The sequence below is a fragment of the Suricata suricatta genome, chromosome 1, assembly GCF_006229205.1.
Source record: "Suricata suricatta isolate VVHF042 chromosome 1, meerkat_22Aug2017_6uvM2_HiC, whole genome shotgun sequence".
NCBI classification, from domain to species: Eukaryota; Metazoa; Chordata; class Mammalia; order Carnivora; family Herpestidae; genus Suricata; species Suricata suricatta.
The window spans coordinates 40,676,920-40,696,039 of NC_043700.1; the positions used below are offsets into that span (position 1 = coordinate 40,676,920).

Sequence of the window (19,120 nt, forward strand, 5' to 3'; positions counted from 1 at the left end):
GCGCCTGGGTGGCTCAGTCGGTTAAGCCTCCGGCTTCGGCTCAGGTCAGATCTCACATTCGTGGGTTCGAGCCCCGCGTCAGGCTCTGTGCTGACAGCTAGCTCAGAGCCTGGAGCCTGCTTCCAGTTCTGTGTCTCCTTCTCTCTCTGCCCCTCCCCCTCTCATGCTCTGTCTCTCTCTGTATTAAAAATAAATAAAATATTTAAAATATATATTTAAAAAAATTAAACGATAATACCACAATAATTTTTTAATATTTAAAAGCCATCCTTCTTAAAGAAATTTTAAAACCACAAAGCATTAACTGCCCTATCCAAAAGTTTTGGTGTCTTTTTCTGTGACAAATAGTCCAGACAGAGAATTTATTCCATTTTGCATTGACCTTTATCGAATTGGCAAGAGGGTGTCCAAAAGCAACTTCAAGCTGGGTGTTAGCGCAGCTGTTGGTTTCTATAAACTCATTCCCTTTTGTAATAATGAAAATATTTTGTCTGCTCAACCTAATTTTGGTTTTTGTCTTCAAATTTGTTATTGTTTTTGCTAATTCGGATTTTAAAATCCATTTCTGATTTGTTATAGTATTCCTACAAGAGCATTCACGTCTTCTCTCTGCCTTTCTCTGTTCCAGTATTTGCAAAGAACTGTCCCCAACAGTGAATATTTGAGCCATAAACATTTTGCATAGTGATGGAATAAGATAACATCTGGATTTCCTACAAATGCTCCTCATAGCACCACATGTAATCACACGTCGAAATTGCAACTTAAGGACATATTTCACTTCCAAAACTTATTATTTCTGGGAACACCACCCATAAAGTATTCCATGAGCATAAAGCTTACTAATATTTATTTTATTTGCAACAGTGACTCACCATTAGCAGCGGACAGAGCAATGGATACTTTTCTCCTGGTGAGACTGCAAGCAAGATCAATCAATGAGGCCCTGAGGCTGTTGGCCTACCTGCTCCTGTCCTTTGACCTTCACCTCTCAACTCCGAGGCTCAGCATTTCCTGCTCTGATTTTCTATTTGATGTCAGTGAATTCCTTCTAAGCATTAATGTTTCTACAACGTTGATTGTTACACCTAAATTCTCACAGGAGACTTATAGCACTTTTTACTGTGTTTCCATTTTCTCAAATGATTTTTCTCTGTATTTGAAAAAACATACATATTTCCTGTGAAATGCTGGAAAAGAATTTCCACCTAAAGCATTGCCTAGGTGGCTCAGCTGGTTAAGCATCCGACTTCCACTCAGGTCATGACCTCACAGTTCATGAGGTCCACATCGGGCTCTGTGCTGACAGCGCAGGGCCTGGAGCTTGCTTTGGATTCTGTGTCTCCCTCTCTCTCTACTCTTGCCCATCTCTCGCTCTCTCTCTCTCTCTCTCTCTCTCTCTCACTGCCAAAAATAATTAAACATTTAAAAATTTCAAAAAATGAATTCCAACCTAAAATACACCCACCAGGTACAGGCTGGTCAGTCTAAGACCCTGGACAAAAATGTCTGACTTTCTCTCAGAACTCAGGCAGGAGGGCATGAGCACTCCATGCACTCGCTTTTCACTCAGTACCTCTCCTCTGGCTGCCATCCATGATCCCATGATTCCTGCTCCATCTGTCCAGACCTGCCTCTTTCTCCCCTACCTCTTCTGCTCGAATTTACCTCTCTGGCTTCACTCTACAATCCCAGCACACACATAAAACCTCCTTTTCTCACATTCCAATTTTCTGGGCAAAATCAGTTTCAGCCATGAGTTTGGTCTGATCACCACTGTGACAATTCAATTAAAGCAATTCAGACTATAAGGTATAAATGGTACATAATTGTCCACTTACTTTCATTATGATGCTGAGATCACTTCATCACATTGAGCCTCAATTTTTTCATCTATAAAATGGAGATAAAAATTCCTAGCTCACAATACTTGGAGAAGATGAAGTAATATAGGTAAAGCATAGAGTTAAGTGCCTCCCTCTCCAAAGAGGACAGTATTAAATTTTAAAGGAAGAACTTTTGAATACAAAAGTTACTCAGCTACTGGAGCTCCCAGGAGCAGAATCAGTTATATTTGCAAATCCAAACACAATGTGGTGTCTGTGGAGGCTTCTCTTCTCCTTCCCTAAAAGGCCCAAATTCACTAGACCAATGTCAATTCCAGTAACTTCTCCCTCTGCAGGTTTCCAAAGTAAGAACTGAATGGAAAGACTTGGCCCACTAACCCAAAGCCTAGCCTAGAGATGATGCCCCCAGCCTGTCCTGAAGTAAGTGCTCAATAAATGTTTGCCAAATTGAATTTGCTTCCCTCTGGATTAATCATGGCAGAAGCAAGGAGCTGGCCCCCTCTGGGGGCTCCAGCTCCCACAAGCTTCATGAGTCATGTCTTGGAAGGCCTTGCTGCCAGCCACCCCCTCGCTTTGCCTCTGACCTCTCCTGCTTCTTCAGCATGTTTATGGACATAATTACAGTGTGCTATTGATTTCCTGACAGCCGCCTTGATGTAACTATTTTAGAGAATCAAGCTAATTTCATACATTGAGGTTTTTATGGTCTCTGGCAGACTCAACCCTAGAAGTCATTTTGTCTCCTCCTAGGGCACTCAGAAACTGCTTCTCTTTGTCCTGCCTTCCCTGAAGCCCAGCTGGACTGCCTTGCATCTACACCCAGTCTTCTCCTTGCCTCCTCACTCCCATAGTCACATGACTTGGCCATGCCCAGGGAAACCAGGTGGTCTGGCAGACTCGGGAAGTCAGAGCAGTGCATTCACGGGGAAAGATGGGACCCAATTATTCCTCTGATTTTTACGCCCTGTGGCTGCCCCCCAGTTCCCTGTTACACTCCAAATGCATTCCTGGGCCCACTGAAACCCTTCTTCCCTACCTGCCATTTACTAATAATTTACAATTTACAGGATCTTTTAAAAGATATTATTGTATCCAATTTGCATATCAATCCTCAATGCTACTGTGTCCATTTTACAGATGTAAACCTACAGAAAATGAGTGTAGAAAACTAAAACAGCTTGGTAATATAAAATGTTAAGAAGGAGCATATGAACATCTTTCACTAAAAGTCTCCCCATGGCTATTTCTTCTTCTTTTGGAGATACAGAGTTTCAAAGCCAAGATTTAAACCATTAGATTTCTCCTTCCAGGCCCTTTCCTCCAGAGGGAGTCCTACTCGCTGCCCTTTTTCATCTCTTCCCCACCATACAGCCTGGTCTTGGCCACACTATTCTTAACACATCTGAATATGGCCCTCCCCCGTCTACCTACCCAGCTCACACCTATCCTCAAAGGACCTCCTTGAGTCCTCCTCTACCAGGAAGACTTCCCTTATGAATCCATCTTTCAGTGACTCTCCTTAATATGAATGTAGTGGACATATTGTCTATAATATTAGATAACAAATGTGCATAAGTAAACATTTAATAAAGTTTCATTCTCAGAAGCCCCATAGTATAGTGTGTCTGGGCTGGCTGAATCACCACCATCTATTTGCCAATCCATGTAAATGTTCCAATTTCTCATAAGCTTCCATCCTCTTATTTGGGGGAGATAGGACACCAGGGAGGTTGAGTTCACCACTGGTTCCAAAACTGGAACCCAAGACTAAGGTCAGGCCAATCAGTCACCGTGTGACCTAAGGTAGTCCAATCAGAGGGAAGATATAGACTGTTACCAGATGCACTGAGAGAGACTTGCTCTTCCCTATGGGAGACAAAAGAGAGGAGAAAGTCTGCTGACAGCAGAGCCAATACTGAGGAGGGAATCAAGAAATGGAGAGAGAAAGTAAGTCAAGGGCAAGCATGTTGAGCTGCATGATCAAGCTTTACCTGAAGCTGAAAGCCCTTACTCAGACTTTTCAGTTAGATGTGCCAATTCATTTCTCTTTGCTTAAACCAATTTCAGTCAGAACTTCTAGCTCCAAAGGGATGCTAATGCATACACTTAAATGATGTTTGTTCTAGAACAGTGTATATCAACCTAGAGGCAGCATAACTCTCCATTCAGAGTTCTTAGTTTTTAAAAGAAGATACCAAAACTACATTTAGCTCCATTAATCCTTTTGTATGACTAATTATATTTTGGGGTTTTCTCATTACAAAATAATAAATGTCCATTAAAGACATTAGAGAAATCCCACTACCATTAACAACCAAATGTATTTACTTTTATTTAAATGTATATCATGTTTCATAAAATTGGGATGATCATCATGCTGTGTGTGTAATTTTCCTATTTCTCTCACTTCATGACAGAAGGTTACCTCAGTGTGGGGAGGGGGAGTGGCCAGATTGCCTGGTTTATGCCCTGTCTCTGTTCTTAATATCTGTGTGACTTTACATTTCCTGTCATGTCTCAGTGGCCTCATATGTGAAAAGAATGTAATGGTAGCACCTGATTTATGGGGATTTTGTGAGAATTTAAAAATGTATCTTATGTGACACCTGGCAAGGTGGGGCCAGGTGACACATATGTATCTTATGTGACACCTGGCAAGCTGGGGCCAGGTGGGTCTGAGATGCTTACAGCTGTTCAGGAGACTGAAATAGTGGGCATTCTTGGTTGTGCAGGTCCATCCTGTTCAGGGACTCAGGATGTAGAGTAGCACTCCTGGCCTCTACACACTAAATGCCAGTAGCACCCTCACCCCACTGGTCTTTAAAACCAAAAATGCTTCCGGACGTTGCCAAATGTCTCCATGGGGATAAGACCATCCCCATCGAGAATCACTGCCTCACAGTATTTCATTATTGTTATATAGCTAGAATGTACAGAACACTGCTAGATGATGCTAGTCTTGCAGTATCCTTCCACTGTTGCAACTTTATGGGAATTTCTTTTGTATTTCACCATCACATCTAATATTGAACTATTAGTTTGACATAAGTGATCTTACATTAATTTTTATTAAATTATTTCCAAGAGATTTTTAAATGGTTATTTTATCAAATGTCTTTAGGGCATCAATTGAAGTTTTCTCTGTCTCACTGATCCCTGGATTGTACTAATAAAATTCATAACATTAAATTATTCTTCCATTCCTCAGTTAATGACTAGCTGGACATGTTACAGTATTCATTTCTTAATATTGCAGTGGGTGTGATTTGATGACATTTTATTTAAGGAGAGTAAGTTCCATTCCATAAATAAACTTATGTTTATTATTATGTTTTACTTGTGTTTCATTATTAAGGTTATGTTGGTTTCATGAAACATTTCGACAGTTTTCTCTTTTTATATAATTAGAAGTGGTTAATTTCCTCCTAAAACTTACATATTTCTTGAGATTTATCAACTGAGCTGATCAAAAACATTAAGTGAAGATCATTTGGGGGAAATTAATTCTACAGTAAATTTTCTATTTTTACAACTTCTGTAAGTTCTCTATTTTTGAATCAATTTTGGTGATGAATATATTACTATAAAATTATGTCTTGTAATCAACATTTAAAAAATAGTATAGAATACAATAAGTTAATGTCATGAAAATCATTATAATTTCAGTATCTGTACTTCGATCCACTTTCTAATATCTAACTTTGCACATTTCTTTTCTCCTTTCTCCTCTTAGACTTTCTGGATTTACACACTACTATTCTTTTTTTTATATATAATAGTTTATTGTCAAATTGGTTTCCATATAATACCCAGTGCTCCTCCCCACAAGTGCCCTCCTCCACTACCATCACCCCCTACTATTCTAATTCAAGAAAGATTTCTCTGTTCTATATTTAATTCTGTGTGTTGCTTATTTAAATATTTAGTTAAATATTTCATTTTTATTCATAAAGTGTTAATAACACCATTTTAATCTATGAATTTACCCCTTTTTACAGCTTTGACTTTACTCCATAAACGTTTACATTAAATGTCTAATTTTTGTTACTTTATAGTCTATATTTTTTCTTTGACCCCAAAATTGTTAAACTGAGAAGTTTTTAGTTTTCAAAATCTCACATGTGCCTTTTTAAAACCTTTATTTTTTTTTCTACTCCTCATGTATGGTGTTCTACATAAACACTAATTCTCAGTATTTAATAAGCTTTTCATTTGTGTCATTGTTCTAAGAATGGCTGAAAGAAAGGTTTATTATCTGTTCATGGGATTAAAGTTTGTTATATATTTTTTATTAAATAAAATTTATATATCCCATTTTCCATGTATCCTGCACCCACATTTATTTTTCACTTGCCTCATCTGCCATGTTCTGGGCAAAATGCACTCTCTTCCACAGTGTATTTTGTAATTTTCTCCTCATATTTTCTAGTGCTTTTGTTTTAAATAGTCTGATATTAAATGATTTGGCATCATCTACTATTTGGTTTATGACTGCTACATTTTTATTCTGAATTTTGTTTTCCAATTCAATTGTTATTATATTGATATTGTCATTCTTGCATTTTTCTGTATTTTCCCAATATCTTTTACCAAGTCATTTATTTCTAATCTTTCCCCGTCAATCATTTTGTATTAGATTTATATCTTGTAAACAGCATATAGTTGACATTTATTATTTGTCCTAATCTGAGAGTCTATGTATTTTAATGGGAGGGTTGACCCCATTATTTATTGCCATAAATTATATATATGGATTTATTATTGTCATTTCATTTTATTATTTCTGTCTGTGGAACTTTCTGGCTTTTTCTTATTATGTTGTATTTTGCCTTGTAATTCTCCTTTTTAAAAATTTCTATTTACTGGGGCACCTGGGGGGCTCAGTCAGTTGAGCATCTGACTTCAGCTCAAGTCATGATCTCATGGTTCATGAGTTCGATCCTAGCACCTGGCTCTGTGCTGACAGCTCAGAGCCTAAAGCCTGCTTCCGATTCTGTGTTTCCCTCTCTTTCTGCCCCCCACTCTCTCTCTCTCTCTGTCTCAAAAATAAAATATTTTTTAAAAAGCATTTAAAAAATTCTGTTTACTAAAGAGACAATGAATTATTCTCTTTGACTTTTTTCCCCAAATAGTTTGGGGGGGGGGATGGTCAAAAACATATTTTTAACTCTTTTGGTGGCTCTTTTAGATTTTAGAAAGTAGTTTTGAGCTTTATTTTTCCAATAGTCAATACCTAAAATAAAATAGTGTCTATCCACTTTTCCCTTGAAGATGAAGAAACTAGGATGCCTTTTTTTTTTTTAACTGCTTTCTACTCCTCTTTCACCCAATTTCTTTGTCCTGGAATAAAATGGGGTATTAGAGTCCAATTCTGTTGAAGTTCTTTTTTCCACTTTTGAGAATAACTTCTTATTTTCCATTCCTCCTTATAGGCATGTTAACAAGAATTATTTAGACTTTACCCCATGGTTAATCAATTCAGTTTAAAAAAACCAGGCTTTCGGGGCGCCTGGGTGGCTCAGTCAGTTAAGCGTCCGGCTTCGGGTCAGGTCATGATCTCATGGTTCGTGGTTTCCAGCCCCGTTTTGGGCTCTGTGCTGACAGCTGGCTCAGAGCCTAGAACCTGTCTTTGGATTCTGTCTCCCTCTCTCTCTGACCCTCCCTTGCTCATTCTGTCTCTCTCTCAAAAATAAAAAAAACATTTTTAAAAAGTGAAAAATTTTTTAAAAAGGCTTTTTATTTGATACCCTTCCCATGCTTAGGTCTTTATTTTGAAACATCTTTATATTGACTGAAATATATTCTTAAATATTTTTTCAGGAAAGAAACAGACCTTTTACACATTCTGAACTCTTTTATTTCTGGTTATATTTCCCTATGTTCACACCTAAATGACAGTTTGACTAAATAAAAAAAAAATACTTGAATCATGATTGTTTCCTCAAAACTCTCTAGCCCTTTATATTAGAGCAAGTTAAATACCATAATAAGTCACTGCGTTTCTGAGGTTGATATTTACAGAGTCCATTGTAGGGGCCAGGGGGAGTCTTCCATGAGACGAATCAGGAACACAGGCTCTTTTCACTGTCCCCTGGGGTCTCTGCCACACCCTGTGGATCTGGCTAAAAAGCAGAGAAAGGAAGAAAAAGAAGAGACTAGCAGCTCTTCTGGCACATTTTAGGATCCAGACCTGAAGCAGTATGTCACTTCTGTCCACAACTCATCAGCAACAACTGGTTCCTGGCTCACCTATATTGGAGAAAACTGGGAAATTCTGTCTTCCTCTTTTTCCAAGAGGAAAGAGAAATGATTTGATAAACACAGACCTCTGTCTGTGCCTCATAGCTGCCCTTATTGCTCTGGGGCATTTGTGGAGACCTTGCGGGATAGATATTTTACTCTTAATTTTTATAACTATATGTTCAACAATTGGGTTTTTCTCCTTCTAGCATGCTCATAATACTTTCTCTTTTCAATTCAAAAAAGTAGCCAGTATGTATGTAGATGCAGTTCCCTTTAAATTTATTTCACCTGCACATTTAGGCCATTTTGCAAGACACATTTTCCTCAATTATGGCTTTGATTTTGTTTCTGGAGAAATTATTCTGGTTTATCCTCAGCAATACCTGTAATTCCTAGATTGGATCTCCTTCTCTCCTCTACACCCATGATCTCATCACCCACATCTCCTTATTCTTTTCCCTCTAAATAGAGAACCAGATTTTGTTCTTCTCACCAGTGATTTGCATTTTAGCAGTGTTAATTCCTGCTTTCACTGCCTCCACCTGAGTTTTATTTATTCTATTGGTGCTAGCTATCCTTCAACTGCATTTTATTTTAGCCATCTTCTCTGCAGGCTGCTTTCACCTCAATCTGCTTTTCTTCTTATTGTTTCTTTTTTTTTTTCTTTTACTTTAAGAAATTTTTATTTTAGAGAGACATAGAGAGAGAGAACATGTGCATGAGCAGGGGAGAGAGGCAGAGGGAGGGAGAGAGAGAATCTTAAACAGGCTCCATGCTCAGCCCAGAGCCAGGCATGGGGCTTAATCCCAAGACCTTGAGATCATGACCTGAGCCAAAATCAAGAGTTGGATACCTAACCGACTTAGCCACCTGGGTGCCCCTTATTGTTTCTTTTTCCGTTGTGTTTTTTCTTGGATCCTTTTGTAGCATTTCTGTTTATTCATTTTCAAACAGGACATAATCTACCCAGAACAGTGGTTGCCACTAGACAGGACATGTGGATTGCCCTTGGCCTTGCACACTGTTTAGCTGAGTAGGGTTGCAGAGTTTCAACACAAACCCAGATTCATGTCCTAGCAGTATTCACCAGAGCAGCACACTGCCCAAGCCTTGAGACAGATCAAGAACTTTCTGACAAAAGTCACATGTTGTCATGCACCAATATCCTGAAGAGAAACACAAACTCTACACTAAGTAAAGGCTACATGTCAGCCAATCCACACTTGAACATTTGCAGATATAGAGCTTGTGCTCAAAACATGCACACAGCATCTAACCCCACCCAGGGCCCCAAGACCAGTGAGGTTGGGGCTTCCCTGGGCCTCACCAGAAAACCAAGGGGATTTCCCCTGACAACTACCTCTTGCAAAGTCAGCAGAGAGGAAAGGAATGGCTCCTCTGGAGAACAATGCACATTTGTAAACCAAAGCCAGCCTTAGCTGGGTCTTAAAAGTGCTGCTCCTGTAGCACCACACATGCATCATATTGATTGTGTATTAACATATTTCTTGATCTCACAGGGAGAAATTAATGTTATCACAATCTGGACTAGTCACCCCCAATGAAGGTTTTCTAACCTTCCTTTTGACTCTCCAAATGAAGCCAAAATTATTTTCTGTTTTCTTTTTCTTATGTTTATTTTTAAGAGAGAGAGAGAGAGAAAACCAGAGCATGAGTAGGGGAGGGGCAGAGAGAGAAGGAGACAGAATCTGAAGCAGATTCCAGGCTCTAAGCTGTCAGCACAGAGCCCAAGATGGGGCTTGAACTCATGAACTGCCAAATTAGAACCTGAGCCTAAGTCAGATGCTTAACCAATTGAGCCATGCAGTTGTCCCAAAAATTATTTTTTTTCTGATTCCCAGGTGCAAAACTGGTGCTTCGTTAATTAGTAGTTAGGCATTGATGAATGAATGAATGAATGAATGAATGAATGAATGAATGAATGCTTTCAGGAAATAAACCAACAACTAAACCAGTTCTGCCTGAGTGTAATGATCATAATTGATTCTCCCTATTTTTTTTCTTTTTTGGGAGGAATTGGGTACTGTTGAATTTCTCTTGTGGCAAATGTTAGGACAGCTACTCATGGGAGACATGTGAACCCTACTGAACTGGAACATGCAGGAAGCCAGACCAGCCACCACTTGCCTGCTACCTCAGCTCCTCTCCCAGCCATGTCTGTTGCCACCGGTCAAGCTCCGCTGTCATTCAGCATTTTTGGCTACCCCTGCTTCTCATAGCTCTGCCCTGTCCAGCTTCCTGGGGGAGGTTCCTTGTTCTCCCCAACCTTGTTACAGCTAAAGACCTTCCTCCTGAGTCCTCTCTCTCTCTCTCTCTCTCTCTCTCTCTCTCTCTCTCTCTCACTGGGGAAACAGGAGAAGTGAGACTTGCTACAGAAATAGACACTCCCAGGTGTAGAGACATGAAGACCAGAAGAAAGATTGGGGTCAGGTTCAGAGACTCATAGTGAAGAATAGTGTGTTCTGTAAAATGGCAGACTACAGCCCCCAAGCTTCCACATCTGACAGCCAAATATGTGATCAAGGTGACATGGTGACATGATGACAGGCGTCTCTGACATAAATACAAGCCAGAATGTAATGAGGATGTTGTGTACCCACCAGCAAAGTCCCAGGCAGGATGCCCTACATGATGCAAACTGAAGATCAGACAGGCAGCCCTGGTTCCTGATCAAGTTCGCTCTGTACAGGGCTGGGTAATGAGTCCAGAGGGCTGGGGATGGCAGAAGGTTTTGGAGCTGGTGTGAGCAGCATCGACAAGGGAGCAGGGAAACTGACATGTAGCCCCAGGTCGTCCATTAACTAGCTGTGCAATCTCAGATAAGGGTTACCTCCCTAGGCCTTGATATGTTTTCCTATGAAACTGCATAATAACATTTGTCTATTTCTTTCACTAAGACCCACATAGTTCCTGTCCTGCATCTTGCTCATCCACCTCTGGAGCTATTTGACCACAGTCCACAGGTGGAACCCTACATGGACCAGCAGCCAACTCTACCTCCTGTGAGTGCCACTTTAAGAGCTCTAAAGACAAGATTTGTGATAACAAGGACTGTGATATCTGCCTTGCATGTATTGAATAATTTAATCCTCAGAGGTAAGTACCATCATTATTCCCACTGTCATTGTTTTAGATGAGGAAACTGAGAAACAGAAGACATAAATTACAGCCCAATGTCACACACTAGCAAGTAGTAAGTAGAGCCAGACTTGACCTTGCTGACTCACTGCCCCAAAACTCAGCCAAAGCCAGATTTTCTGCAAACCCAGCCTTCACCTTGGACCTGTGTTGTACCTAGGCTTCTGACTTCTGCCAACCATGTTTCTGCATCACATTCCACAGGCAGTACTTGAATTTCATCCTTATTCCCTACAGCTGGAACTATTGTCTTTGTAAATGCCCAGGATCTCTGTTCCTACAAAATAGGACTGGAGTCCTGCCCAATGGGGTTGTTAACTGTGGTCAATCATTCTTGTACTGAGGCCCCCCACAAGCTGGAAGCTGCTCCTGGCAGGTGCCAGGATTCTAATCCATCTTCTCTTGCAGGTGCCACAGAGCAGGTGCTCAGGCAAGGCAGCTCAGGTGGCTTCCTCCTAGGTGGCTCCTCTACCTGTGAACATTCCCTAAGGCTAGGGGCTCACCTGGACCACCAGCTGTGACTGACTGAATATGAAAGCACTTTATATCCAAACATCAAACAGAGCAGGACATGAGGGTCAGACATCCCTAGTGGTGAATCCTATCTCTTCTTTTTCACCTGTTCTTTCATGCTTTCTCTTTTTTGGAGGTAAAATTAACCTATGAAATGCATAGGCCTTTAAGTATACAATTCAGTGAGTGTTGCCATATTTATTCAGTCATGTGGCCAGCACCCCAGTCAAGATACAGAACATGTCCACCCCAGAGATTTCCCTCATGTCCTCTTCCTGTCAATCCCGATAGGCAACCACAGTTCTGAATTTTATCATTGTAGATTTGTTTGACCCTACTCCTGGACTCCATATAAATGGACGCCTTTTGTCAGCCTTCTTTCTCTCAATATATCGGGCTTTTTAAGTCATCTTTGTTATTTATTTCTTCCTGATTGCTGACTGATATTCCATTGCATATGAGGGGATCAGGCATCATTCATTTTATGATCCTGAGAATGTTACAGGACTCTCCCATTTATTCATTCATTCATTCCCACATTCACTTAACCAGAACTTACCCTCTGCCTCGGTGTTATATTTTCTAAGATCATGCTGATAACGCCTGCTGTTATCTGAGTGTTGAACCAAGATTAGAGAGACAGTAAACACAGTGGTGGCCTCAGCAGCCAGGCAGTTTACCTTCGAATCCTGGTTTCAGTGCTTACTCACTGTATGACCTTAGACAAAGTACTTAACCTCTCTGTGCTATATTCTCTCCTCTGTAAACGGATTGACTGAGGATCTCTAGTTAATTTTTGTAAAGTTCTTAGAATAGCACCTGGCATGCCATGAATACCATGTAAGAGATTGCTATTATTTCCAAATATCTAGCAGGCCATAGTACACTGCAGGTACTCATTAAATCATTGCTGTTTTTGTTATTTTTATATTAACCTTCACATACACACAGGAAAGTGGTACACTATCAGTTACCTGGAGCAGTTCAGGGCAGTCGCTCAGCCACTATGACAAAGCAACAAAGTTCTTCCTGAGCTTATGGCCAATTTGCTCTGGGACTTGTCTGGCTGGCACTGGAAATCCCAGGAACACCCCTCAGTCTTGGGAAAACTGGGACAGTTGGCCACCCTAATCCAAAGCTCAGTCTTCTACTCTGTTAAATGGGCATGATATAGCATGCTGAATAAGCCAATGAGAAGTCAGTAGATGCACCATCTGAAAGTAGGAGTTTGTTTGTTCGTTTCTGGGTGCACTAGAAAGCACACTAACCCTTGAACTCAACTTTGAATTCAAACATTAAATTCAATCTTGAATTTGAGTCACAGCTTCTCTGCTTCCAAGCCCAGTGGTGCTGAGCCCTGCATCTCCCCCAGGGTTGCAGTTTCCTCATCTGTAAAATGGGAATGGTTATAATCAGCCACCAGGGCTGGTGAGAGGCCTCATATGCAAAACTACTATCCGCACAGGAACAGCAGAAGTTAAATGTCAGTTAATGCATCATGGGGCCCTATGTCCCAGGACGTCACCCCACAGTGCCACCCTCTCAGCTCTAGTCCTACTACCCTGCTGCCTGACTCTAGGCCTCCCCAGAGCCACTCTCTCATCATCCCAGCACTATCTCACCCGTGTCTGATTTCCTGCTGTCTGACCAGACCCTGGACCCTGAAGGCCTGCCTGACGTGCATCACACAGGTCTCAGCCTGACAACCCTCCCACACACTCTCCTCCACCAAACCCCAAAGTCAGGCAAATGACTGCTGGAATCACAAGGCCTCAGCGGTAATCAGTACACCAGGCCTGAGGTAATGGAATAACCCTGATGCAATTATATATTGATTGCAAGTATTATGGCTGTTGCTGATTGCTTCTTATTGATACAAATCCACTGGGCTGCCTATTTGGATAAAGCAGAGTGAGAACGAGGAGAGACAGGGGAAAGCAAAAGGTTGAGGGAGAGGCAGGAGGGCTAAGAAAGAGGATGAGGAAGGAACACATCACAATGGCTACCGGTCGGTTGAGCAACAGAACCACGAGGTGGCCCTCACTCAGCCTCAGCCCTCACCCTACCATACATGGGGCCACCACTCCATTTTTACCCCATTCCCTACCACTCCTGGATACCTCCCTGCCTAAAAAGCATGCCCACAAAGAGGCCTTGACAGCATGTTTCACAGCACCAGACGGGACTGTTAGGAAGGATGGCTACTCCTGTTCCACAGCCATGGCAAACCCAGCAGGAAAGGAAACCAACAGCAACCAGTCACGGGGACGTGGGCAAACCAGAGTCAGGGAGGCAGGAGGGGCCTCAATACACAGGAGTCAGGGGTCAGCTAACACCCATGATCCCAGTGGAGGGTGAACAGATCTCCACATATTCTTCTTGTTTCAGCTACTATGCTCTAAGCAAGTGAGTTCCTCCAAGTCTCTATGGTACCACAGTATTTGCACTTCTGTGCTTTCTGGTGGTGATTTCTGTCTCACATGGTCACTAAGTGTAGCGTTGGCATGCTTTCTGGCATTCTGAAGTGCAAAAAGGCTGGGATGTGCCTCATGGAGAAGTTTTGGGTGTTAGAGAAGCGTCATTCAGGCATGATTTTTAGTGCTGTTGGCAGGGAGTTCGATGTTAATGAGTCAACAATATATAATTCTTACAACTGTTTTTTAAACAGAAATCACCAAAAAGGGGGAGCCTGGGTGTCTCAGTCAGTTGAGCATCTGACTTTGGCTCAGATCATGATCTCATGTTTATGCGTTCGAGCTCAGAGCCTGGAACCCGCTTCAGATTCTGTGTATCCCCTCCACACCCCTCTGTCTCTGCCCCTCACCTTGCTCATCCTCTCTCATTTTCTTTCTCTCTCTGTCTCTCCAAAATAAACATTTAAGAATGTAAAAAGAAACACACCTAAAATAGTATTATGTAGTGATTCAATGATTAAAATGCTGTGATGGGAGGTTAGCAGGAACCTAGACCTGCACATACTGTAGAAGCAGTGGTCAGCACCCACAAACTCAGTGTCCACAGCTACTCTGTGGGATAAAACCACCAAACATAGCATGTCTGCTGCACATGCACACATCACAAAACAAAGTAAATCCAGGGTCCCCTGTCTAGCTCTAGTTTCCAACATAAAGGAAGTCTTGAGCCTTCTGGTAGATTACTGACTCCAGGACATGAATAACTTCATCCCTAACTGTTCACGAAGCTAGTAACTGAAGATTTGTCATCACCTTGTACAGTAGGATAATCATGCAAGGAAACTGTTGTGTGTCCACAGGGAATAGACTAAGTATAAACTTAGTAACTTTGGCAATTTTTGTCTTTTTCCCCTCTAAATAGATGTAATAATTTGCATTTGACAAGTCAGTCCTTTTCAAACTTTCTCTGCAAGTCTTCCTCCAAACGTCCTTTCTTCTCCAAATGCTTTAAATACTGTGTCTCCTAATCTTCCTTTGATTTTAACTAGCCAAGAGGAGGTGAGGCTGAGTTGGAGGGAAGTCAGTATCAGTGATGTCTGACCAGGTCCCAGACAGTAGTCGACAAACACGCATGTGCTCAGAGGGCCACAGGTTAACACACTCATCATTTTGTCTATACAGCACCCAGGGCAATGTCTTGCACGGAGTACGGGCTTACTAGCAGAAGCATGTCCTACTCTTGGGGTGCCTAAGTGGTTCAGTAGGTTAAGCATCAGATTTCACCTCAGATCATGATCTATCAGTTCATGAGTTTGAGCCCTGCATTAGGCTCCGTGCTGACAGCTCAGAGCCTGGATCCTGCTTCAGATTCCTCATCTCCATCTCTCCCTCTATCCCTCCCCTGCTCATGCTCTGTTTCTCTCTCTCTCTCTCTCTCTCTCTCTCTCTCTCTCTCTCTCTCTCTCTCTCTCTCTCTCAAAAATGAATAAACATTAAAAAAATTTTTTTTAATTTAAACTAAGAAGGCTATCCTAGTCAGAGTCCTTGGTTGCAAGCTACAGAAACTAAACCAGTTAACTTAAACATTGGGAGATTGCCTGGATGTAGAGAGCAGTATAGATCATCAGGATTGAGGATGGTGGCAAGGCCTGAATACACAAGAAGAAAACAGCAAAGACAATAAAGAAAATAGCCCCGTTTGGACAAGGGGCATTTGAGATGCCTGTAGCTGTTCAGTGGGTGCTCTGTAAACTCAAACACTCTATGTATTTGGAAAGGATTCTATTAATACTATTGATGCTATCACTATTATTAAATATTAATGAAATTTCCATCCTTGAAGAACCTAAGACAGAATCACTTCAGTGAACTGAGAGCACACTGCCTTTGTCAATGGAAAAGAGATCAAAGATCCCATTTTTAATCCTCTTTACCTTCCTTTGCCTTAGCTATCAGTCACCAGGCATTCATGGCAAGGCTGCCCAAGACAGAAAGGGTAGCCACCAACAATTTTTAAATAGGTAGCTAGAAGCCAGTCATATATGTAAATCAATAACCAAATTCAAATCTGTTGTATTTTTAAGGCTTCATCTACATTGAGGGATCATCTGGTGACCAAGAGAGGAAGTAGCATTTGCACGGATGATGCGGGGAGGGGCACTAAGAAAGCAGGAATCCCAAAAATCTGCACCTACTTTGACCTCTCTACATGTCAGTCCAGAGCCTGCCCTAATTCTCATGTGCAAGGTTTCCACATCTCACATTTGGTGGGTTCCAGCCCAGCGATACAGTATCATTGTGAAGATACACCTCAATTTGCCAGGATCACTCTGAGACAAATAGTGTAATATTCAGTATGTGCCTGAAGTTCTGGTTCAGGAAACATGCTGGCTCAGTCACTGAAGAGAGGGTGTTAGGAGTCAGAAAATCTCTGATCAATTTTGGTTTCACTACTCCCTGACCTTCAGGACATTTAAAAATTTTTCTTAAACAGAGCCTTGATTCCTTCATCTGTAAAATGAGGTTAGTACCACCTACCTGTGTTAGAGGAGGGCTGTAAGAATTAAATGGGGGTAGAGGTATCTGTAATAAAGTACAATATGTTTATCAGTTACCTCAGTCAGTGATTGTTCATACCTAACACCCTCTTTGTCCAAAGAACACCCCCCAAGCTTCCCATGAAATTAATCCCCTCAGGAGTAAGAAGTACATGTACAATCGTCACTGAAGTAAGCTGGAAAGACAGTATGGCAATATGATAAGTGAGGAAGGAAATGAGAAGAGCACATTCACTGCCCCCAAAGAGAGAAAACCATGGGAAGAATAAGTGGCAAGAGGAGACTCTGTCACATCCTTGCACTTTTCTTTGGAGAAATGATGCTTCCTGTTTTACAGAGCTGTTTCCAGGACTAAAGAACTTTTTAAATTGCCAGTAGTTTTCTTTTTCTTTTAATTCTGTGAGTGTAGCCTGCAGCCTAATAGTGAGTAGAGTGTATCTTTAATGAAGCAAGTAAATACATTTTTTTAAAAAAGGGGTCTGACTTACTAGGGAAGTGCAATGATGCTCTATAAGATGAAGATGTTGCTTTGCAGTGTCCTGCCTGCTGTGGCCCACACTTCCTTGCTGGAGGGTCATTTCCATACTTCAGGCCATCAGTGACTTACCGGAGGACAGAGGCAACTCCTCAACTTTTAACTCAGTCCAGGCCTGGCAGCGTTTACTGAGTACCCACCACATATGGGAAAGAGAAGTGCCAAGAAGAATGAAAGCTTATGTGCATGAAAAGATCCAGTACACAATAGGCACTCAATAAAGGCTTCTTTTCTTTCTTCTTGGCTGTCTTTTGTCTGCTGGACCAAGAGTCACAAGAGTGGGCATTTCATCAGTGTTTTTACACACTCTCTCCATAGGCTAAATACTGAAAAAATCAGCTTTAAAAAAATTACTTCCATCTATTTTGCAAAAGACTTGCTGACAACACACCCAGCAGCATCTGAAATTTCATCTCGACAAAGAGGGCAGGGACAAGGCAGCCAGGCGCTCTATTTTCTGACTCTGGGCTTCCCACCGCTTTCCTCCCACACCACACAGGCACACACATCAGAGCACATGTGCACCACTGCGATAAGGAGACATTCAAATGCTGCAATTCATCATCCTGGTCCTGGATGGAAGAAAGTGTGCATGTGAGCGTGCATGCATGCATATGTGTCACACTCCCACATGCACGTGCCCCTGGAGGTCCTTTGTAGGTGGCCTGACAATGAAGCAAAGGCACAGAGCTAACAAAGAGGGAGGAAAAGGGAGGCAAGTAAAGAAAGGCACACCTTTGGCTGCCTCCCTTCAGTTTTGGCTGCATGAGTAGGGCCAGTTAACCAGTTAACAATATGATAAAGGACTGCAGAAAAGGAGAGAAGCTTCCAGACTGTAGCCCTAATGCAGAAGACAAACATTAATCATCACAATCCCTGTGAGAGCTGGGGTTTTTCTCTAATGTGTTTTGGGGGAGGATTCATGAAGTCAGTGGATGGGGATGGTAATGCTAAAGTCCCTTTCCAGAATCCTCAGGGACCTTCATGCAAACCTTGGCTAGTCAGAGTCAACCCCACCTCAGCACACGTGTGCACACACACACACAGACACATTCTCCAGCCCCCTCATTGGCTCCCCTCCCAGAGCCAAGCACTCCTCTTTTGGGGCATTCTTGGGAAAATGGGACTGAAATAAATCCATATTCATGGAGACTCACCTGGGCCAGGCACTTCCATTTGGTTACTTAGTGTAAGCCTCACAAGAGTACCAGGAAAACATTTTTCTGGCTATTACCCCATTTGCACAGTGGCAGAAAACTAAGATGCAGAGAGGTTATATGGCTCTGGTTTTGGTTTTCAGGCACATACGGCTGGTAAGTGGTGGATGGAGAACTCAAATCTAGATTTTTGGGGGGATGACCAAGTACTATGTTTTCCTTTTACAGCAAAACCAGTATGCTCTTTCTACCCCAGATTCCTGGATCCCCCATATGATATAGTAGTTCAGGAGTAGAGTCCCAGAATCTGCATTTCATTACAGACTTTTACTTTTTCATGTTTTAGTAGCCCTGTTGAGGTGTGACTGAACTACAATAAACTACGTATGTTTGTGGTGAACACTTTGACAAGTTTTGACATGCTTAAATACCCTTGAAACCATAGCACTGTCGAGAGAGTGGCTATGCCCAGCACCCAACATCCAGTCGTCTTATCCCTTCGTAATCCTTCTTACTCTTTCCTACCCTTTTCTTCCCATCTCCAGGCTACAGACCTACTTTCTGTCACTATAGGTAAGTTTGCATTTTCTGGAATTTTACATATATGGATCAACAGTATGTACTATTTTTGTCTGACTTCTATCACTCAGCATGTTTGAGGTTCATTCATGTTGTGTGTATCAATGCATCTTTA

General features: G+C 41.7%; 1 long non-coding RNA gene across 4 annotated transcripts in view; it reads right to left on the minus strand.

The window, feature by feature from the left end:
• Positions 1–19,120, minus strand: part of LOC115294085 — a 59,870-nt gene that overhangs the window by 18,368 nt on the left and 22,382 nt on the right. The window contains exons 1-2 of one of the 4 annotated variants that reach the window (XR_003909741.1): positions 16,715–16,746; positions 1,842–1,893 (exon numbers count right to left, since the gene is read on the minus strand). The exons of 1 other annotated variant lie outside the window; for it this stretch is intronic. This is a non-coding gene — a long non-coding RNA (uncharacterized LOC115294085). Of the gene's footprint in view, positions 1–1,841; positions 1,894–7,866; positions 7,965–16,714; positions 16,747–19,120 lie in introns of those variants that run through there. 2 more of the 4 variants (XR_003909733.1, XR_003909757.1) reach the window with 2 other exon arrangements.